At 37.9% G+C, this 20,286-nt stretch overlaps 1 protein-coding gene across 1 annotated transcript in view; it reads right to left on the bottom strand.

Annotated features, from left to right (window-relative positions):
- Positions 1-9,323, bottom strand: part of LOC128742238 (pyruvate dehydrogenase E1 component subunit alpha, mitochondrial-like) — a 164,719-nt gene extending 155,396 nt beyond the window's left edge. Inside the window, exon 1 of the mRNA XM_053838529.1 lies at positions 9,091-9,323. The gene's annotated coding sequence lies outside the window, so the exon portion shown is untranslated. The remainder of the gene's footprint in view (positions 1-9,090) is intronic.
- Between the last annotated feature and the right edge of the window lie 10,963 nt (positions 9,324-20,286).

Raw genomic sequence — 20,286 nt, 5'->3', positions numbered from 1 at the left:
AAAAAATGTTTTTCACCCGGATAATCGAGTCTAAAAACCCGGATAATCGAATCCCCGGTTAATCGAATCCCCGGATAATCGAGTCCGGCCTGTATTACAGTGGCAGGCGCTTAGGGTAACTGGTGGTAAAATGCCCAGTCGGGGCAAAATGCGCCGCTGTCATATTTCACGAATTACTCACTTTTAAACTGTAATTAAGGTGCCAATTGCTTCTATTTTACATTACAAACTTGTGTTGAGCATATAAGCTTTCTAAATTACATAAATCCTATGAAAAAACTAAAAAATTATTTGTCGTCTTATTTCTTACAATTTTCGCAACTTTTTTCGTAAGACATTACGCCACTAATAAACAATATTACGTATCTGTAAATGGCTCTTGTTTTGAACAATGGTCTCGGTATCCAGCAGCCAATGTAAAATTGCTTAATTGAATTATTATTTATGTGATTTAAACGATTTTTTTAAACAAGTTCTAGCGGGGCAAAATGCGCCGTGAGAAGCATGAATTTACTTGCAGTGCAACCAAACGTTAATCGATCTAGTAGCCCATACACTTTTAGGCAAACCTCAAAACGTTGGTAAAAGCAAAAGGCAAAGTGTTGTTTTAATTCTGATTCGCTCCGAAAAACCCGGTTAAGATGTCGCGAAGCTACATAAAAAACCCACCGTTGGTCTTGGCCGGAGCCTGCCACTTGCGGTGGTAGTGAAAACCAGTGAAAAACAGTGAAAGACGCGTTGCCGGCAAGGTACCAAGAAAAACCCATGTGTGATATCTTAGCATCGACCGCTCCAGTGAAGATGGACCTGGCGATTGCAAAACCGTGATCCGGAATAACAGATTTAACAAGCAGGTAGGTCCTCACGCTGTTCTGAGTCGTGCCGGGTTTGCATTAAAATAAAACAGACAGCGCATTTTGCCAATTTGTTGTGGTGCATTTTGACCCTTTGTTGTGGTTCGTTTTGTACACACCTATGCGCATTTTATCCCTAACGAATCTGAAAACAAATTTTCAAATGCCTTATATAATTTCACGATTCAAACGTGTTTTATTGATTTTTATGCTTCAGGACGAGCATGTTAGGTAGAAAACTGTTCTACTTTAGGGTTTATAGTCTAGTTTCTGGAAATTCATTCCGCATTGATGAATAATATGATATTCTTCTTAACGTGGGCATTATACCCCCAGTCCCCCTACCTTCTAAATTAACCACACGCAATCAGCCAGTTCGTTGGTTTCGAGATACGATGCTGATCTAAGAAACCAGTAGTCGTATGTTCAAATCTCAGCTAGGCAGTGCTCCTAGATAGAGTCAGTAGGATTGTTGCAATAACCCCATAACTGTCTTGTACTCTAATATCTGGCTGTGAAGTCTGTCGATAAAGATGGGTCAAATCTTAGAAAGGATGTTTAACCCCAAGGCTTTGCTTTTAATCATCCAGTTTGCACGCAGTAGGCCGGTTTAAATACCACGCTGAAGCCTAAAAACCAAACTAAACTTTATCTAGATACTAACTGTGCCACCGTCAAAAGATAATTCGAAAATTTGTCAGTCTGTCAGACACGGAATTTTGTAAGGAATTTTTAGAAAAATGGGTAATACCCTTCGTCTTTTTCTATACAAAAACCAAAAAATGCGGTCTCCTCGATTTCTATGTTTTCTATAGTGGACGGAATGAAAGACTGCACGTACGTCTTAACAAATATATATTATTAGCTAGTGATAAAGTGTGACCGTATCAAGGTAGATCTAATAGCGACTGACTCCAAAGACGATTATAGGATTCTTCTACAGCAGTACGGGTCACTCAGAGCATCTGAGTATCTCTATAGCAAAGAGGGAAGTCTTCTAACTAACTGTTATACATAATCTAATTACAACTATATAACATCCTCCGGGACTTAAAAGCGTTTCTCGTTAATCAATTCGAAATCTTTCTGGTGGTTTCCTATTGCGGTTCGATCTACGCAAAGCATATTCCATATTTAGTGTATCAGAATCTTCTGAGGAATTGTTGCTAACTAATTTTTCACTATCGTTTGTTAAGGAATTGCAACGTTTGATTATAATCATTGGTGGATGAACCTGATCTGCTAACTGTGAAATTCTTAATTGATTTTTATGAACCAGTTTAACAGAATTATTAAGATTTATCAAATAAGTACATTTGCTAATTTTTCTGAGAACTCTAACTGGTATCCACCTTACATAATCCTTAAAATGGTTACGATACATAGCTTTTTGTCCTTCATCAATTTCTCCTAGACAGTTGCGGTTTACATGTTTATGATGACCTACATTTAAATTGTCTCGTTTCTTCTTTGCTTTCGACTTGTACTCAACATCTTTCTCACAGTTACCTACTGTCTTCCCATTTTTATTTATTCCTTTATCTGAAATGTGTGATTTTTTAAAATTTAGTAATGATACCAACGTTTTAGGTTTGTATGAGTATATCAGATCAGATGGAGTTGTTTTGGTTGCCATACTTGGCGTATTTCGATACGCGAACAAGAATCGATTTATAGTCTCAACGATGTTTGACCTATTTGCGTTAGAATCAAGGAAGATCTTCTTCAAAGCAGTTTTTACTGTTTGTACACCGCGTTCGGCCAACCCATTGCTTTGAGGGTGATAAATAGGAGTCTTTGTAACCTTGATGCCAAGAGTCGATAAATGTTTTTCGAACTCTGCTGAATTAAAAGGCGGTCCATTATCCGATACAATTTCGCTAAAAATACCAAAGTATGACATGAAATCTTCCAATACCTTCAAAACGTGGTTTGTATCGGATGTTGGTAAATGTTTCACGTCAATAAACTTAGAAAAATCGTCCACTAAAATTAAAAACGTTTTTGATTCAAATTGAAACAAATCCAAATGTACGCGCTCAAAAGGATAAGTGCATTTAGGCCATGATGATGTAACTATTTCTTTTGGCACTTTTGCTGCTTTTTGACAAGGAATGCATTTTTCCACAAAAGCTACTACTGCTGCATCAAAGTTCGGCCACCATAATACGGATCTAGCAATTTGCTTCATTCTTATTATACCCGTATGATGTTGGTGAAGTAACTTTAAAATATCATCGCGACATTTTACTGGTATCACGATGCGATCCCGATAAAATAAACAATTATCCTCGGTAGACAAATCTCGTCTACACCTGAAATAGGGCAAAATATACGAAGGACACGTTTTCATTGACCACTGCCTAGGCCAACCATTTTTGACATGCACATAAACTTGAGACAACAATTGATCTTCTTGAATAAACGATCCTAATTTAACTCTATACAACGGAAATTTATCGTACAGCGTAAAAACACAGTTAGTATCTTCCACCTCTGAGTCTGATTTCAGAGGGAGGCGAGACAAAGCATCTGCGTTGTTCATTTTATGGGAAGGACGATATTCAAAATCATAATCGTATATTGACAGAGTCACTGCCCAACGCTGTAAACGGGACGCTGAGACATTTGAAGTTCCTTTCGTGGGATGAAATATTTCTCGCAACGACATGTTATCTGATACTATTAGAAATTTTTTTCCGTAAATGTATTTATGAAAACGTTTTACGGCAAATATTACCGCCAGTGCTTCCCTATGCACTTGCGAATAATTCTTTTCCGCGGCAGATAATGTCGTTGAAGCAAACAATACTGGCTTTTCTACGCCATTTACTAAGTGACTTAAGACTGCACCCAATCCGTAGGGACTAGCATCCGCAGCCACAATTATTGGCTTATCCGGATCGTACAATTCAAGGATATCATTTTCCAACAAGAGACATTTACTACGTTTAAAACAATTTTCATGACTTTGAGACCACTTGAAAGGTTTATTCTTTTGCAACAGTTTATATAATTCTGCTAATTGAGACGATAAATTTGGTAAGAATCTGGAATAATAATTTAAAAGTCCCAAGTAGCTTTGCAGCTCACTTACGTTTTTTGGAGATGGGGCATTTACTATAGCTTCAATCTTTTCATCAGTCGGTCTGATTCCTGTGGCTGATATAACGTGACCTAAATAGTGAACCGACGGTGCGAAAAACACGCATTTTGAAAAGTTTATTTTAACATTATGCTGGTTTAATCGACTCATGACGAGTTTAAATATTTCACGACATTCCTGCTCATTCTTACCTCCGATTATAATATCATCAATGTATGATTTGACTTTGGGAATTCCCTGCAGTATCTGGTCAATGACGGATTGGAATAGACTAGGTGCACTTTTAAGCCCGAAAGGCAAACGAGTGAAGCGATATAACCCCTTAAAGGTATTGACCGTGAGATATTCTTTAGAAGACTCGCTTACTTTAAGTTGAAGATAAGCTCCTGACAAATCTAATACGCAAAAGCACGTTGAACCTGCCAGACTGGCAAATAAGTCATCGGTACGTGGTAAAGGGTAGTGCTCCGTATAAACGTATCGATTTATAGTAACTTTGCAATCCAAACACAGACGAATTTTGTTATTTGGCTTTGGGACTACTACTAAAGGGGACGCCCAACTACTATGCTTTACTGGTTCTATAACCTTGGTTTCGACTAAACGATCTAGTTCTAGACTTACGGCATCTCGTAAGCGAAATGGTACCGAATATGGACAATGGAAAATGGGCTTAGCATCTGATTTCATTAAGACTTCCGCCGTAAAACCCTCAATGCAATCGCCATTTTCGGAAACTACTCGGGGATAATTTTCCTTAATCATTTGTAAAATATCTGCATTTGAAGAGTTACTTACGAACTTGACACTTGGAACAAATGCGGACCTCCACCCTGGGACTAAGACATCGAGCCATGCCCTCCCTAGCAAGGGTCTTACATTAAATTTAGCTTCCGTCCGTATGACGATAAGCTCTAGGTTATGTACCGGACTACCGCGATTTTGACTCACTCTGACCTTGAATTTTCCCATAACTTCACACTTTTTACCTGAAAACTGATAGAAACTATTGGATACGGAAGACAATTGATAATGTGAAAAATCTGATAAGTACTTATCGTGACTAATGATTGAAGTACATGCACCGCAATCGACTTCAAAACACTGCTCTCGGCCGTCGATCTGTAGTGCCATCATCAAGGGTGGGTTGATTCCGGTGATCGGTTGGTCATTTAACGTGTTGACTCGGCTGTATTCATCGCAGGTATTCACCGGAGAGTAGCTCTGTTGTTCAACCATATTGACAAAATATTTGGCCCCCAACTGCTGTTCCTGAGTTTCGGTTTCGACGTCTTCTTCCGTTACTAGATGAACAGATTGTGGTTTACCCCTTTGTGTATTCATCCTAGATCCTCGAGATTTGCAGGTGCGCGACGTATGACCGACTTTCTGGCAAACAAAACACTTCCATTCCTTTGCCGGACATGTACTGGGATGGTGGTTTCTGCCACACCTGTAGCAGCTTTGACGTGTTACTCGTGGCGTCGACTGATGTGACCCCTTCTTCCCCTTCGACGGATGTTCCTTAACGGCGTGTATAGTACCTGGAGCCATCTCCTCTGTTTCGTGTTCGACGAGCTCAAATGTCGAAGCAATTTCGATGGCGGAAGTGAACGTAAGGTCTCGTTTACCGAGCAATTTCGATCGAAGACTATTGTTGATGATGCCCACAACGAATCGATCACATAGTGCTTCTTCCTTAAAGGCACCGAACTGACAATTCTCGGCAAGCGTTTTTAAAGTGACAACGAAATCGCCAATGGATTGACCGGATTCTTGACTGGACTTATTGAACCGGTATCGTTCGGCGATCTTATTAATTTTCTGACCATAGTGCTCCTTTAAAACTTTTACGAGTTCCTCATACGTCTTATCGCCTACTTTAGCAGGTGCAACTAACGACTTAAGTTTTTTGTAGCAGTCGTTTCCAATCATGGACACCAGACAAGACACTTTTTTGTTGTCCGTAATACCATTTAGGACGCAGAAATGGTTCAGCCTCTCCTCATACAGGGCAAAATCCTCCCCAGGAACGAAAAACTCGATTTGTCCAAGCATACCGATACGTTGAGCTTCCGATGGTTCTATTGATCTGGATGCTATCGGTGAAGACGGTTGAACTGTAGACAAAGATGGTGGTTCCAAAATCAATTTCGCGGGTTTTATTAGCTTGGCGTCCTTTTGAGACATAACAATGGCAGCTCACAGCGTCGATACGGAAGGAAACAATGGCGTCAAATTAACTCATTTCTGCATTTTATTTATGGATTTAACTAATCCGAAATACGTTTTAGGCATATTTATCGTGGTTTCAACACTTTAGATGCCACGATGACAAGACGTTACACATAAATCGCTCTCTTATGACTGGGCTGGATCCACACAATAGACGGTGTACGGTATACTGGCAATGTAAAGCGCGAATATCGCAGTAACCAGACTTTTTGCTATTATGCCATTATCTATATTTATCACTTATTGTTCCATTTTAGACGTTTAACACTGATTTTCTCGTCGCCAATTTTCTATAGTGGACGGAATGAAAGACTGCACGTACGTCTTAACAAATATATATTATTAGCTAGTGATAAAGTGTGACCGTATCAAGGTAGATCTAATAGCGACTGACTCCAAAGACGATTATAGGATTCTTCTACAGCAGTACGGGTCACTCAGAGCATCTGAGTATCTCTATAGCAAAGAGGGAAGTCTTCTAACTAACTGTTATACATAATCTAATTACAACTATATAACACTATGTAACTAGCCTAAGTCTGACTGCCAAGCGTTGTAAGCGTAAAAGATCGTGTGCTAAAATATACCAAATTACTCGTGAATTATGCAAAATTCCGCGGCGGGAATAATTGTGGTGGATAGCAAATCTCACGGTACGCGTGCAACGTTAAGCTAAGTGTATCTTATTACTATTATGTGGTGATACAAATAGAAATAAAATTCTAGTGCCGGCTATACAAGCCATTTGGGATCAAAGAAGCAATAAAACAATAGCCCAAGTGAAATGACGAGCTTTAACTGACAGCCTGTCAGTAGAAGAAACCTGTTCCAAAATTTTATGTGCCTATATTACTTTGATACTGCCATGAATTTCTTGAGTTGCATATCGCTCAAATTATTAAAAAAAAATAGTTAATATTTTAGTATTAAATAAGTGAAAGCATAACATAATCTACCAGTGGATATGTTCTAATGGTGTATATATTGAGCCCATACGTCAGAGCTTTCGCCGCCATGTCAGTGTAATCTAGTAAACAAGCTTCGACAAATAAAAGTGCATACAACGCCGCAAAATAGTGCAATAATGTTGGCTGGAAAAGAGACAACAAAGTGGTTTTAAGCGATAGAGCTGTCGGCTCTAGTTATGCTCTAGCTAAAATGCATTATACAGTCAACCAAAAAAGTATTCGGACAGCAGCGCATAAAATTTTCTTTTAGAAATTTTGCACAGTATTTTTGCAAAGAATGGTAACACATATTTTTTAAAACAATGTTTAACTAAAGCATATTTATATGCACAACAAAAATTCGGGGAAAAGCTTTCCGTTTTGAAGATAGGGTACATATAGTTTGAATTCCTCAAAAATGCAGCCAAAAAAGTATTCGGACAGTTAACTATTAGTTGAAACAAATGTCCTTTCTCGCTCAACTGCTACCTTGTAGGACCATTTACATTCTTGATGACCAATTTTTTAATCTGTTTGGGATAAAATTAACAATTTTTCAAATATCCCTCTGTGAATTGCTGACCATTTTTTTACAAGAGCTCGGTGTAAGTCCTTGTGATAAGAAATCGAATGATTTCTCATGCAGAAATGAGATTATCTAAAAAGATGTTCAAAACGGTTCAAATCTAGACTGAATGCTGATGTTTCGGTAGCTCTAGGACAATTATATGGTGCCTACCGCTTACAATTATCGACAGTATGTTTAGATTCAACATCCCGGTACAATATGTATGTACCACACAATTACAATTTTGCTTTAATTTCAGCTAAAATTATTCAGATAGTTGAGTTTACATTTAGTTCTTTCCAAAAATATATATCTTTTGTGCCTCGGAGCTTTCCAAGCACCCCAACAAGGTATGACATCAACAACCCTTATGCAAGAATAACTAAAAGAGAAGGGTTACAAGCGAAAAATCACTCGACAGCAAGTAAACAAGCAATGCGGTTAGTGTCATACCTTGTAAGGATGCTTGGAAAGCTCCGAGGTAGCAAAGATATATATTTTTGGATAGAACTAAGTGTAAACTCAATTATCTGAACAATTTTAGGTGAAATTAAAGCAAAATTGTAATTGTGCGGTACATACATATTGTACCGGGATGTTGAAACTAAACATACTGTCGATAATTGTAAGCGGTAGGAACCATACAATTGTCCTAGAGCTATCGAAACATCAGCATTCAGTCTAGATTTGAACCCTTTTGAACATCTTTTTAGATAATCTCATTTCTAAATGAGAAATCATTCGATTTCTTATCACAATGACTTAAACCGAGCTCTTGTAAAAAAATGGTCAGCAATTCACAGAGGGATATTTGAAAAATTGTTAATTTTATCCCAAACAGATTAAAACAGGTCATCAAGAATGTAAATGGTCCTACGAGGTAGTAGATGAGCGAGAAAGGACATTTGTTTCAACTAATAGTTAACTGTCCGAATTCTTTTTTGGCTGCATTTTTGAGGAATTCAAACTATATGTACCCTATCTTCAAAACGGAAAGCTTTTCCCCGAATTTTTGTTGTGCATCTAAATATGCTTTAGTTAAACATTGTTTTAAAAAATATGTCTTTAGACTTGGGTTTTATCGGCTCATCAGTCAGAAAAAACAAACGAAATTTAGCTTTGCCCTAACGTTTCAACATTGTATTATGTCTTTTTCAAAGAGCTGTAAGGGAAAGGGGTACACAAAATATATATGGTTTTACATTAATCGGAAACATTTCTTACAAACAAATTTTTCTCAGTGTACTTACATAGCTATTCGTTTTGTCGTATTATTGTTTATATAGGTATCGTCATTGTGCGTCAAATGTATCGTCCTGTTATATAAATTGTCAAAGGTTTCTTAATACATAAACGTATAGTGTAGACGAAAAAACTCACATGCATATAAGTAAAAACAAAAATAAAAACAGAAACGTACACTAACATCACACACTAAACAATTCTGCTCATACCGCCATCACATCATTCACATGCAGCGGTTTGTCCTGCGTTCTGTTTGCTATTGTTGACAATGGTATGAAAGATGCCGGCGTATGTTGTACTAAGGCCTGCGATGTCACTTCTCTTGTTGACTGTGTTGGTGTTTGTCGCTATGTGGCACATCTCGAGAATCGGCAGTGCTGCCATATTCTGGTGTTGGTCGAGTATTGTTGTGTCGTGAAGATTGAAAGTGTGTTTTGTTTTTATGCAATGTGCCAACAATGCTGTTTTTTCACTGAGTGTTGTAAATTGTGAATCATCGAAACTAGTATCTGTGCTAATCAATATTTGTAACGCATTTATGTTTGATTTGTGTCCACTAATTCTAGTTTTTAATTTGTTCGTTGTCATACCTATATACTGTGACTTACAATCATTACAGGGGATGCCATAAATTACATTGCAGTGTTCGTCTTTTGCTATTTTATCTTTTGTTTGTGTATAATATTGTTTAGCTAAGTTTGTGTTTCGTGTGGCTAATTTTGCGCTAGAGTAGTCTTTTTTCAGGTATTTGCCTATTTTGTCAGTGAGGTAGGGAATGTATAATATTGACCGGTAAGTAGTATCTGCGTTGTTTTGGTTCGGTTGGTTGACAATATTTTGTCGGGTGTTTCTTCTGTTGATGAGGCGGTTGTGTAGTTTTTTCGGATAATCATTCAGCTCCAAATGTCGGTGCATTATCTCCAATTTCGACGCTTCTGACAGACCGGGAGACAGTTTGTCGACTCTGTTGATGAAGTTGATGGCCATATTTAATTTTTGATGTGGGGGATGCGCTGACAGATAATTTAGGAAACGGCCACTCGCAATGGGTTTCTGATACCATTCGGTGGAGATGTGCTGGTCATCGTGCCTCACTAACAGCATGTCCAGAAAGGGTAACCGGTTGTTCTCCTCAATCTCACAAGTGAATTGGATATTGGGATTGTAACTGTTGAAAGTGTCGACTACATGATCCAGTTTGTCCAGTGGAATGGCTGTAACCAAATCGTCCACATACTTTTTGATGAACGGTAGTTTTACATTCAGTCGTTTTAAAACGCAGTCTAATAGAGTTTCTGTGACAAGGTCCGCTATTGTAGGTGATAGCGGGTTGCCCATAGCTGTACCAAAAGTCTGTTTGTAAAACCGACCGTCGAACTTGAAGAAACTGGCGTCAATGCAGAATTCTACTAGCTCAAGAAACAAATCTAAACAAATGTTTTTGGCGTGTGGTTTAATTTGTTCCCAACCACATATCACGTCATGGCATACTAGGTCTTTCGGAATACCGGTGAACAATGACACTACATCTAGTGAAATCAACGAGTATCCAGGCGGTAGTGTAACACTATTGATAAAATCACAAAATTCGAAGGAATCCTTGATATTGTACGAACTGTCGATTGAATTTTGAATCATTTTTCCCACAAACTTTGAAAGTTCGTAAGACGGGGCAGTCATATTAGGTACCACTGGTCTCAAAGGCAAGCCGGGTTTATGTGCTTTCGGAAGTCCGTAGATTCTTGGGCATGATGCATTTTGTGATTTTAAAGTAGAGGCTGTTTTTCGGTCTATAAGTTTCAGATTGTGTAGCCGCTCGATAAGAGAGTTGGTGTTACGCTGAAAACCTGATGTGGGGTCTCGTGTCAACCCAAAAGCTGTCCACAATGGAACCACAAAAATACTACCACCAGAAACAGAATTCTTGCTAAATCTTGGCCCCGAATTTGCTTTACCCCAAACCATTTCGAACACAATCCCATATTTTCATCTGATTGCGGACATAGAATGTATCTTGAAGGCAAATTCCGACATAGATGTGCAGAATAGAAACCGCTGTGGATTAGCAAACATTATACAAAATCATCTTTACCAGTCATCCAATCGCAGCAAACAGTGGGAACCGCTTGCTCTAACATGTGAACGGGCGGAAAGAGTAACCAAAACATTCTTGAAGTCCAATCCAGACATTATTGTGGTACAATCAGACAAAGGCAACAAAACCGTAGTTATGTGTGCGTCAGACTATAAGCAAAAGATGTCAACGCTTCTTGAGGATTCCAAGACATACAAACTGTTGACACGAGACCCCACATCAGGTTTTCAGCGTAACACCAACTCTCTTATCGAGCGGCTACACAATCTGAAACTTATAGACCGAAAAACAGCCTCTACTTTAAAATCACAAAATGCATCATGCCCAAGAATCTACGGACTTCCGAAAGCACATAAACCCGGCTTGCCTTTGAGACCAGTGGTACCTAATATGACTGCCCCGTCTTACGAACTTTCAAAGTTTGTGGGAAAAATGATTCAAAATTCAATCGACAGTTCGTACAATATCAAGGATTCCTTCGAATTTTGTGATTTTATCAATAGTGTTACACTACCGCCTGGATACTCGTTGATTTCACTAGATGTAGTGTCATTGTTCACCTGTATTCCGAAAGACCTAGTATGCCATGACGTGATATGTGGTTGGGAACAAATTAAACCACACGCCAAAAACATTTGTTTAGATTTGTTTCTTGAGCTAGTAGAATTCTGCATTGACGCCAGTTTCTTCAAGTTCGACGGTCGGTTTTACAAACAGACTTTTGGTACAGCTATGGGCAACCCGCTATCACCTACAATAGCGGACCTTGTCACAGAAACTCTATTAGACTGCGTTTTAAAACGACTGAATGTAAAACTACCGTTCATCAAAAAGTATGTGGACGATTTGGTTACAGCCATTCCACTGGACAAACTGGATCATGTAGTCGACACTTTCAACAGTTACAATCCCAATATCCAATTCACTTGTGAGATTGAGGAGAACAACCGGTTACCCTTTCTGGACATGCTGTTAGTGAGGCACGATGACCAGCACATCTCCACCGAATGGTATCAGAAACCCATTGCGAGTGGCCGTTTCCTAAATTATCTGTCAGCGCATCCCCCACATCAAAAAATAAATATGGCCATCAACTTCATCAACAGAGTCGACAAACTGTCTCCCGGTCTGTCAGAAGCGTCGAAATTGGAGATAATGCACCGACATTTGGAGCTGAATGATTATCCGAAAAAACTACACAACCGCCTCATCAACAGAAGAAACACCCGACAAAATATTGTCAACCAACCGGACCAAAACAACGCAGATACTACTTACCGGTCAATATTATACATTCCCTACCTCACTGACAAAATAGGCAAATACCTGAAAAAAGACTACTCTAGCGCAAAATTAGCCACACGAAACACAAACTTAGCTAAACAATATTATACACAAACAAAAGATAAAATAGCAAAAGACGAACACTGCAATGTAATTTATGGCATCCCCTGTAATGATTGTAAGTCACAGTATATAGGTATGACAACGAACAAATTAAAAACTAGAATTAGTGGACACAAATCAAACATAAATGCGTTACAAATATTGATTAGCACAGATACTAGTTTCGATGATTCACAATTTACAACACTCAGTGAAAAAACAGCATTGTTGGCACATTGCATAAAAACAAAACACACTTTCAATCTTCACGACACAACAATACTCGACCAACACCAGAATATGGCAGCACTGCCGATTCTCGAGATGTGCCACATAGCGACAAACACCAACACAGTCAACAAGAGAAGTGACATCGCAGGCCTTAGTACAACATACGCCGGCATCTTTCATACCATTGTCAACAATAGCAAACAGAACGCAGGACAAACCGCTGCATGTGAATGATGTGATGGCGGTATGAGCAGAATTGTTTAGTGTGTGATGTTAGTGTACGTTTCTGTTTTTATTTTTGTTTTTACTTATATGCATGTGAGTTTTTTCGTCTACACTATACGTTTATGTATTAAGAAACCTTTGACAATTTATATAACAGGACGATACATTCGACGCACAATGACGATACCTATATAAACAATAATACGACAAAACGAATAGCTATGTAAGTACACTGAGAAAAATTTGTTTGTAAGAAATGTTTCCGATTAATGTAAAACCATATATATTTTGTGTACCCCTTTCCCTTACAGCTCTTTGAAAAAGACAATACAATGTTGAAGCGTTAGGGCAAAGCTAAATTTCGTTTGTTTTTTCTGACTGATGAGCCGATAAAACCCAAGTCTAAAGAATTATTGAATACAGTCGATAACCACGTCAAATATTAAAAAATATGTGTTACCATTCTTTGCAAAAATACTGTGCAAAATTACTAAAAGAAAATTTTATGCGCTGCTGTCCGAATACTTTTTTGGTTGACTGTAAGTCGTCTGTAGTTTTTGAGAAGAAAAATATTTTCAGTTGAAAAAGTCGTAGTCGTTCAGCGAAAGCCGTAGTGTGATAAGCGAATCCGTTGAAAACTTTCATACAAGAAGCTTTTAATATATACTTCTACCCTTCAGCAAATACATAAACCCCAAAACTTGTATATCTTTCCAGTTACCGTAATGATGGATAAACCGGAAAGTATGGATTTTATGATTGATGGTGATGAAAACGAGCAGCTGCAAAGTGGTTCACTTGAGAGTGTGGCATCGTGTTCGTCATCAATATTAGATTCCCCGAATCGGAATAAATCTGGTGAGGATGGAATAAGGAATAATGAGGGATTAATTGCCGGAGCTAATAAAGCAGAGGTAAAAACCCTACCCGCCGATAGCAAATTGGAAACGAGAGACAACGAAGAGGTAAATAGAGCCCTTCTTAGGGAACAAAGAAGGGAGAATTACCTTAGCGGAGCAGCGAGAAAAAGATACAAAAAGCTACTCGACCTAGGAGTCGATAAGGAGAATGCTCGAAAAATAGCAAAAAAGTCTCCCCATGGTCAAGGAAAACTTGAAAACACCAAAAGACCAAGACACCTTGATATGTCCAATCGTAGCGAAGGCAATGCTGAACCCAAAAGGAAGAGGGAGGGTAATAATCCTACAGTTGGTCAGAGGGAGTCGGTCAATAAAAGGTTGGATCTTATTAGAGCCAACAATACCGGGAATGAAAATAGCCCGGACAAGCGAGGTAGAGCTGCGAGTTCCTACAGCGATGTAGTTAAAACTATTAGGGTAGGTATACTCCCTAGAGACTACCCTAATATCGAATTCACAGCGGCCAATTTGGAACTTATCGAAGAGTCCATTTTGGCGAAAGTTGTTGAGCAAAGGCGGGAACCTGTGAAGCCCAAATTTGCCAACTGTAGCCTAAAAAATGGGTTTATGGTTATTTCCTGTCAGGACGAATACACAGCGGACTGGCTGAAAAGCACAACCCCAAACTTACGGCCCTGGGACACAGCCGAAATAATAGCGGTGGATGAAAATCGCATCCCAAAGCCGGACGTGGTTGTTGTATTTTTTCCAAAAAGTGCAGGAAATAACAACGAAACAATTCTGGCCTTGGTAGAAAGCCAGAACGATGTGAAAACTGATGCTTGGAGGATTCTGAAAAGAAAAAAAATCCGTCAACATGCTCATTTGGTACTTTCAGTAGATGAAGGTTCCATGCGAAAATCATAAATTGGGAGTACAGACTGAACTATAAGTTTGGGCTGGTCTACCCACGAAAGATCGGCCCAAACCATATGCTTAGGAAATCAGAGCCTGAGGAACGAAGAGCTACAGCACTGATCACAGCTGTACCAAAGCAAACCCCAATAGAACAGACTGACGAAAGCCCAAGATCAGAACACGAAATTGTGGGATTGAAAAGAGCCCAACCTTCTCGTGATTCTCCGATTAGGGAAATTGAAGTCATGAAGTACAATCTGGAGGATGCATGCAGCAGTAGACAGCTGCCAAAAAGGATTGAAAAGTCCTCAAATGTCCCTCCTGAAAGAAAGCAAAAATACAATAACGCTGATAAACAGACTACTCAGAGGGAACGTAAGGAGCCCCGAGAAACTATAAACCCCAAAAATGCGTAAAACTATTAAATTTATACAGGTGAATCTGCACCACGTGAGAGGAGCTACTGGAATCCTCTGTCGCAGATTCACAAAAGAAGATTTTAACGTGGCTTTTATTCAAGAACCATGGGCGTACAATAATAAGATTTTAGGAGTAACATCCAGCACTGGTAAGCTTCTATTTGACGACTCGGTGGCAACACCGCGCGCAGCTATTCTGATAAGCACAGCCATCAGTTATACTCCAATTACAGAATTCATTAAGGGAGATATAGTAGCAGCTAAAATGGAAATACCAACAACAAGAGGAAAAACAGAAATTGTCATTGCCTCTGCCTATTTTCCCGGGGAACTAGAGGAAGCCCCACCCAAAGAAGTAACCGAACTTGTGGAATACTGTAAAAGAAGAAACAAACAGTTCATTCTGGGGTGTGATGCGAACGCCCACCATACAATATGGGGAAGCAGTGATATCAACAGAAGAGGTGAGTGTCTGCTAGATTTTATATTAACAAACCAAATCGATATATGTAATCGGGGCAGCAGCCCCACTTTTGTAAATGCAATTCGAGAAGAAGTACTGGATCTAACAATGACTAGTACAAAATTTTCTGACAACGTAATCAACTGGCATGTTTCTGACGAAACTTCGCTTTCGGATCATAGACACATATGCTTCGAATATACAGCTGGATAAATGCTGACAACAAGATATAGAAATCCCAAAAATACCAACTGGGATCTATACCTTTCTAATTTGCTAAATGAAGCAGTATTCTTTGAAGCAAAAATCCAAAACAGGACAGAGCTAGAACTTGCCTCAAAGAATACTATTTCCAAACTCTTGGAAGCATACAATAAAAGCTGTCCAATTAAAACGCGAACATCTAACAAAGAAGCGCCTTGGTGGAACAAGGCTCTTGAGGAACTTCGTAAGTCCTCAAGAAAACTGTTCAATAAGGCAAAACTAACGGGAAATTGGGATGAATATAAAAGAGCCCTATCTAAATATAACATAGAACTTAGGAAATCACGTAGGAAGAGCTGGAGGATGATGTGTGAACAGGTTGAAAGCACTCCTGCAGTTGCTAGACTACAAAAAGCGCTTTCGAAAGACCATAATAATGGACTGGGTAACTTAAAAACCCGAATTAATCCACCTAGCGGCGTGACCTAGCCTTTCTACTGCCACAATAATCATTATTTAATTTCTCAGGAACATCTATGTATAATTAACTTGACTATATTTTTAAATATCCGTTCCGTATTCCTCAAAATCCTTATTTGCCAGTAAAATTCCCAACGTATTGCGTAGAATAATTAAATTTTCTTTCCTTGGGTGCGTAAATACTTGTAACACCTTATTTAGTTTTATAATCGGTCAGCCTTAACTTTCGGGCTTCAGAGCCACATACGAAACTTGTTTTGAATTGACAATATGAAATATGTGTTCAGAACAGATTTTTTGATAATTAATTAATACCATGTGTTCAAAAGTTAGCATCTTTGAAAAACAAGAGTTCAGAAAAATTATTATTATACTTCGCCTTTGAAGACAAAGGATATCGACAACAAAATGATTAATCTCAAAATTTTACTATTAGTTTGCTTGGCTTCAATTTTGCAATATATCTGAATTAGAAAAAATAACTGAATAGAGCATTAGATATGAAAAAGAGAAATTGAACTTTTTCTTAGCTGGCACTCCTTCAGATAATTATTTTTGCATGAAAATCAAAACTTATGCTTCTTTTGAATGTACTTTCATGAAAAGATAGTCATTAGCTTGATCGCATCGTTTTTACAATGTTGGAGGGTTAGGAAAACAAGAGGGTTGCAAAAGCTGCGCCTTAAACATGCTTGAGAATGGGAAATATGATCGATATGATTTTCAGTGCTTGTCATTTTTGATTTATTTGTTGAAACATGATACATGACATAAGACATCTGTCCTTTAAAATATCACTAACGAAAACTTCAAAAATTTCAGACTATTGATTCAGAAAAGTGAGAAACATCTTTTCTTGAATTTCAATGCAAATTTAAAAATTACAAATTGTCATCCCAAGTAACAATTTGAGTTTTATTACACTCTTATGATGGCATTCAAGACCAAAATTGGTCATGAAAACCACCATAAGAGTACAATCAAACTCACATTGTTGTTTGGGATCACATACATACACATACATACATACATACATACATACATATATACATACATATATACATACATATATACATACATACATACATACATACATACATGCATATATACATACATATATACATACATACATACATACATACATACATACATACATACATACATACATACATACATACTACATACATACATACATACATACATACATACATACATACATACATACATACATACATACATACATACATACATACATACATACATACATACATACATACATACATACATACATACATACATACATACATACATACATACATACATACATACATACATACATACATACATACATACATACATACATACATACATACATACATACATACATACATACATACATACATACATACATACATACATACATACATACATACATACATACATACATACATACATACATACATACATACATACATACATACATACATACATACATACATACATACATACATACATACATACATACATACATACATACATACATACATACATACATACATACATACATACATACATACATACATACATACATACATACATACATACATACATACATACATACATACATACATACATACATACATACATACATACATACATACATACATACATACACACATACATCACACACATTGAATACAATCAACATTTGTTTTGAATTCACACGTTTTAACGGTTTAATACACGGTGCTTAAGTGTTAAAGTTTAAATAACTTTTGAATGAACCGTCCGATTTTCAATAACTCGGTTTCCTTTGATAGATCTCAGCAGTAATTTTCAAATAATAGTAAAATGTGTGATGTTTTTCATTGAATTAATGCTTATATGTTACAAAAATATGTTTTTAATACTGTTTTTTCACATTTCTTTATGTAACTTTCAAACTACAAGCCCAATCGTCATGAAATTTGGAAGTTAAGGGTTTGCAAGGCTCCTCTTTCATATGCAATCAATTTTGTTCAAATCGATTAAGGGACCTATGAGATAATGAAGTCCCATGTTTTTCATATTTTTATACATAACTTTTGAACTAAAAGTCCGATCAGTATGAAATTCAAAGCGACCAATGGGACACCTTGAGCTTTCATTTGACACTAAGAACATTAAAATCGGTCCAGCCATCTCCGAGAAAAGTGAGTGAGATTAAAAGCGTCACATACACACACACATACACACACACACACACACACACACACACACACACACACACACACACACACACACACACACACACACACACACACACACACACACACACACACACACACACACACACACACACACACACACACACACACACACACACACACACACACACACACACACACACACACACACACACACACACACACACACACACACACACACACACACACACACACACACACACACACACACACACACACACACACACACACACACACACACACACACACACACACACACACACACACACACACACACACACACACACACACACACACACACACACACACACACACACACACACACACACACACACACACACACACACACACACACACACACACACACACACACACACACACACACACACACACACACACACACACACACACACACACACACACACACACACACACACACACACACACAGAAAATGCTCAATTTTCGAAACTGAGTCGAATGGTATATGATATTCGGCCCGCAGGACCTTCTTTCCATTTCCGGTTTTCCAAGTGATTTCTATACCTTTATACTACACATTTATATAGTAGAAAGGCAAAAAGAAGACGGTACCTTTACTAGTGATTCCAAAGAAACATTGAGCCTGATGATGGAAAAACACTTCCCAGGATCTTTTCCCATCAACAACAATCAAATGCTAAATCTAGACGAGTCAGAGCCAGGAACGAATGAAGCTGAACTAGAAGCTCATGAAATAGCCAAGGCCATTTTTACTGAGTCCAAAATAGAATGGGCAATCGACTCCTTCGAACCGTTCAAAGCACCTGGTACTGATGGGATATTGCCAGTAATGTCTGTCCTCAAGGTGGAGTTCTTTCTCCTCTATTGTGGTCACTAGTTGTGGACGATTTACTGAAAACATTAACCGAAAAAGGCTTTGAGGTAGTGGGATTTGCTGATGACATTGCGATTCTCGTGAGAGGTAAATACGACGATGTCATTTCAAATCGAATGCAATCAGCATTAAATCACACACTGACATGGTGTAAAAAAGAGGGGCTAAACGTAAATCCCTCAAAGACAATTATAGTTCCGTTCACCCGTAAGAGGAAATATACTATTCAGAAACTCTTGCTGGATGGAATCGAAATACAATTATCCAATGAAATGAAATATTTAGGTGTCATACTAGATAAAAAGCTAAGGTGGAACGCCCACGTAGAACAAGTTATAAATAAAGCCACATGTGCTATCTAGTTGTGCAATAAAGCAATCGGCAAAACTTGGGGGCTTAGACCTAGTATGGTCCACTGGGTTTACTTAAGGGGGCATAGTACTTTTTCAACTTAAAAAAATCGAAATTTTTTTTAATGATTATTTCAAAAGATTAACATTTTGACCATATGTGTTTCAAGTCATTTCAATGAAATCCAAAAATTGACAAAGTTACAGCTATTTGTACCGCGCATGTCTGGAGCGATTACACGGCGAATAAAAAGTTCAACGTCGTTTTTCTCGAAACCAGGTTTTGAAAGTCGGTACCATAGATATCTCAAGAACGGCTCAAGCAATTCTCATGATTCTTTTTTTTTGTTTTAAAGCCAACAAAATTATCTAGTGTTTGACCCATCCTTTTTTTGATATTACTATTTTTGTATTTTTTAGAAATGTTTAAAGTCAATTTTTTCGACTAAAAACCTTACTTTTATGTTTGAATGTCCGCCATTTTGTTATGCGTTCAAATTTTAAAAAAAGGATGGGTCAAACACGAGATAATTTAATATACGTTCATGTCGTTTTGGAATTTTGCAATTCGGATAAGAC

The sequence above is a fragment of the Sabethes cyaneus genome, chromosome 3, assembly GCF_943734655.1.
Source record: "Sabethes cyaneus chromosome 3, idSabCyanKW18_F2, whole genome shotgun sequence".
NCBI classification, from domain to species: Eukaryota; Metazoa; Arthropoda; class Insecta; order Diptera; family Culicidae; genus Sabethes; species Sabethes cyaneus.
Note: the sequence above shows the minus strand (reverse complement) of the source record. Positions and strands in the feature narration are given on the sequence as shown.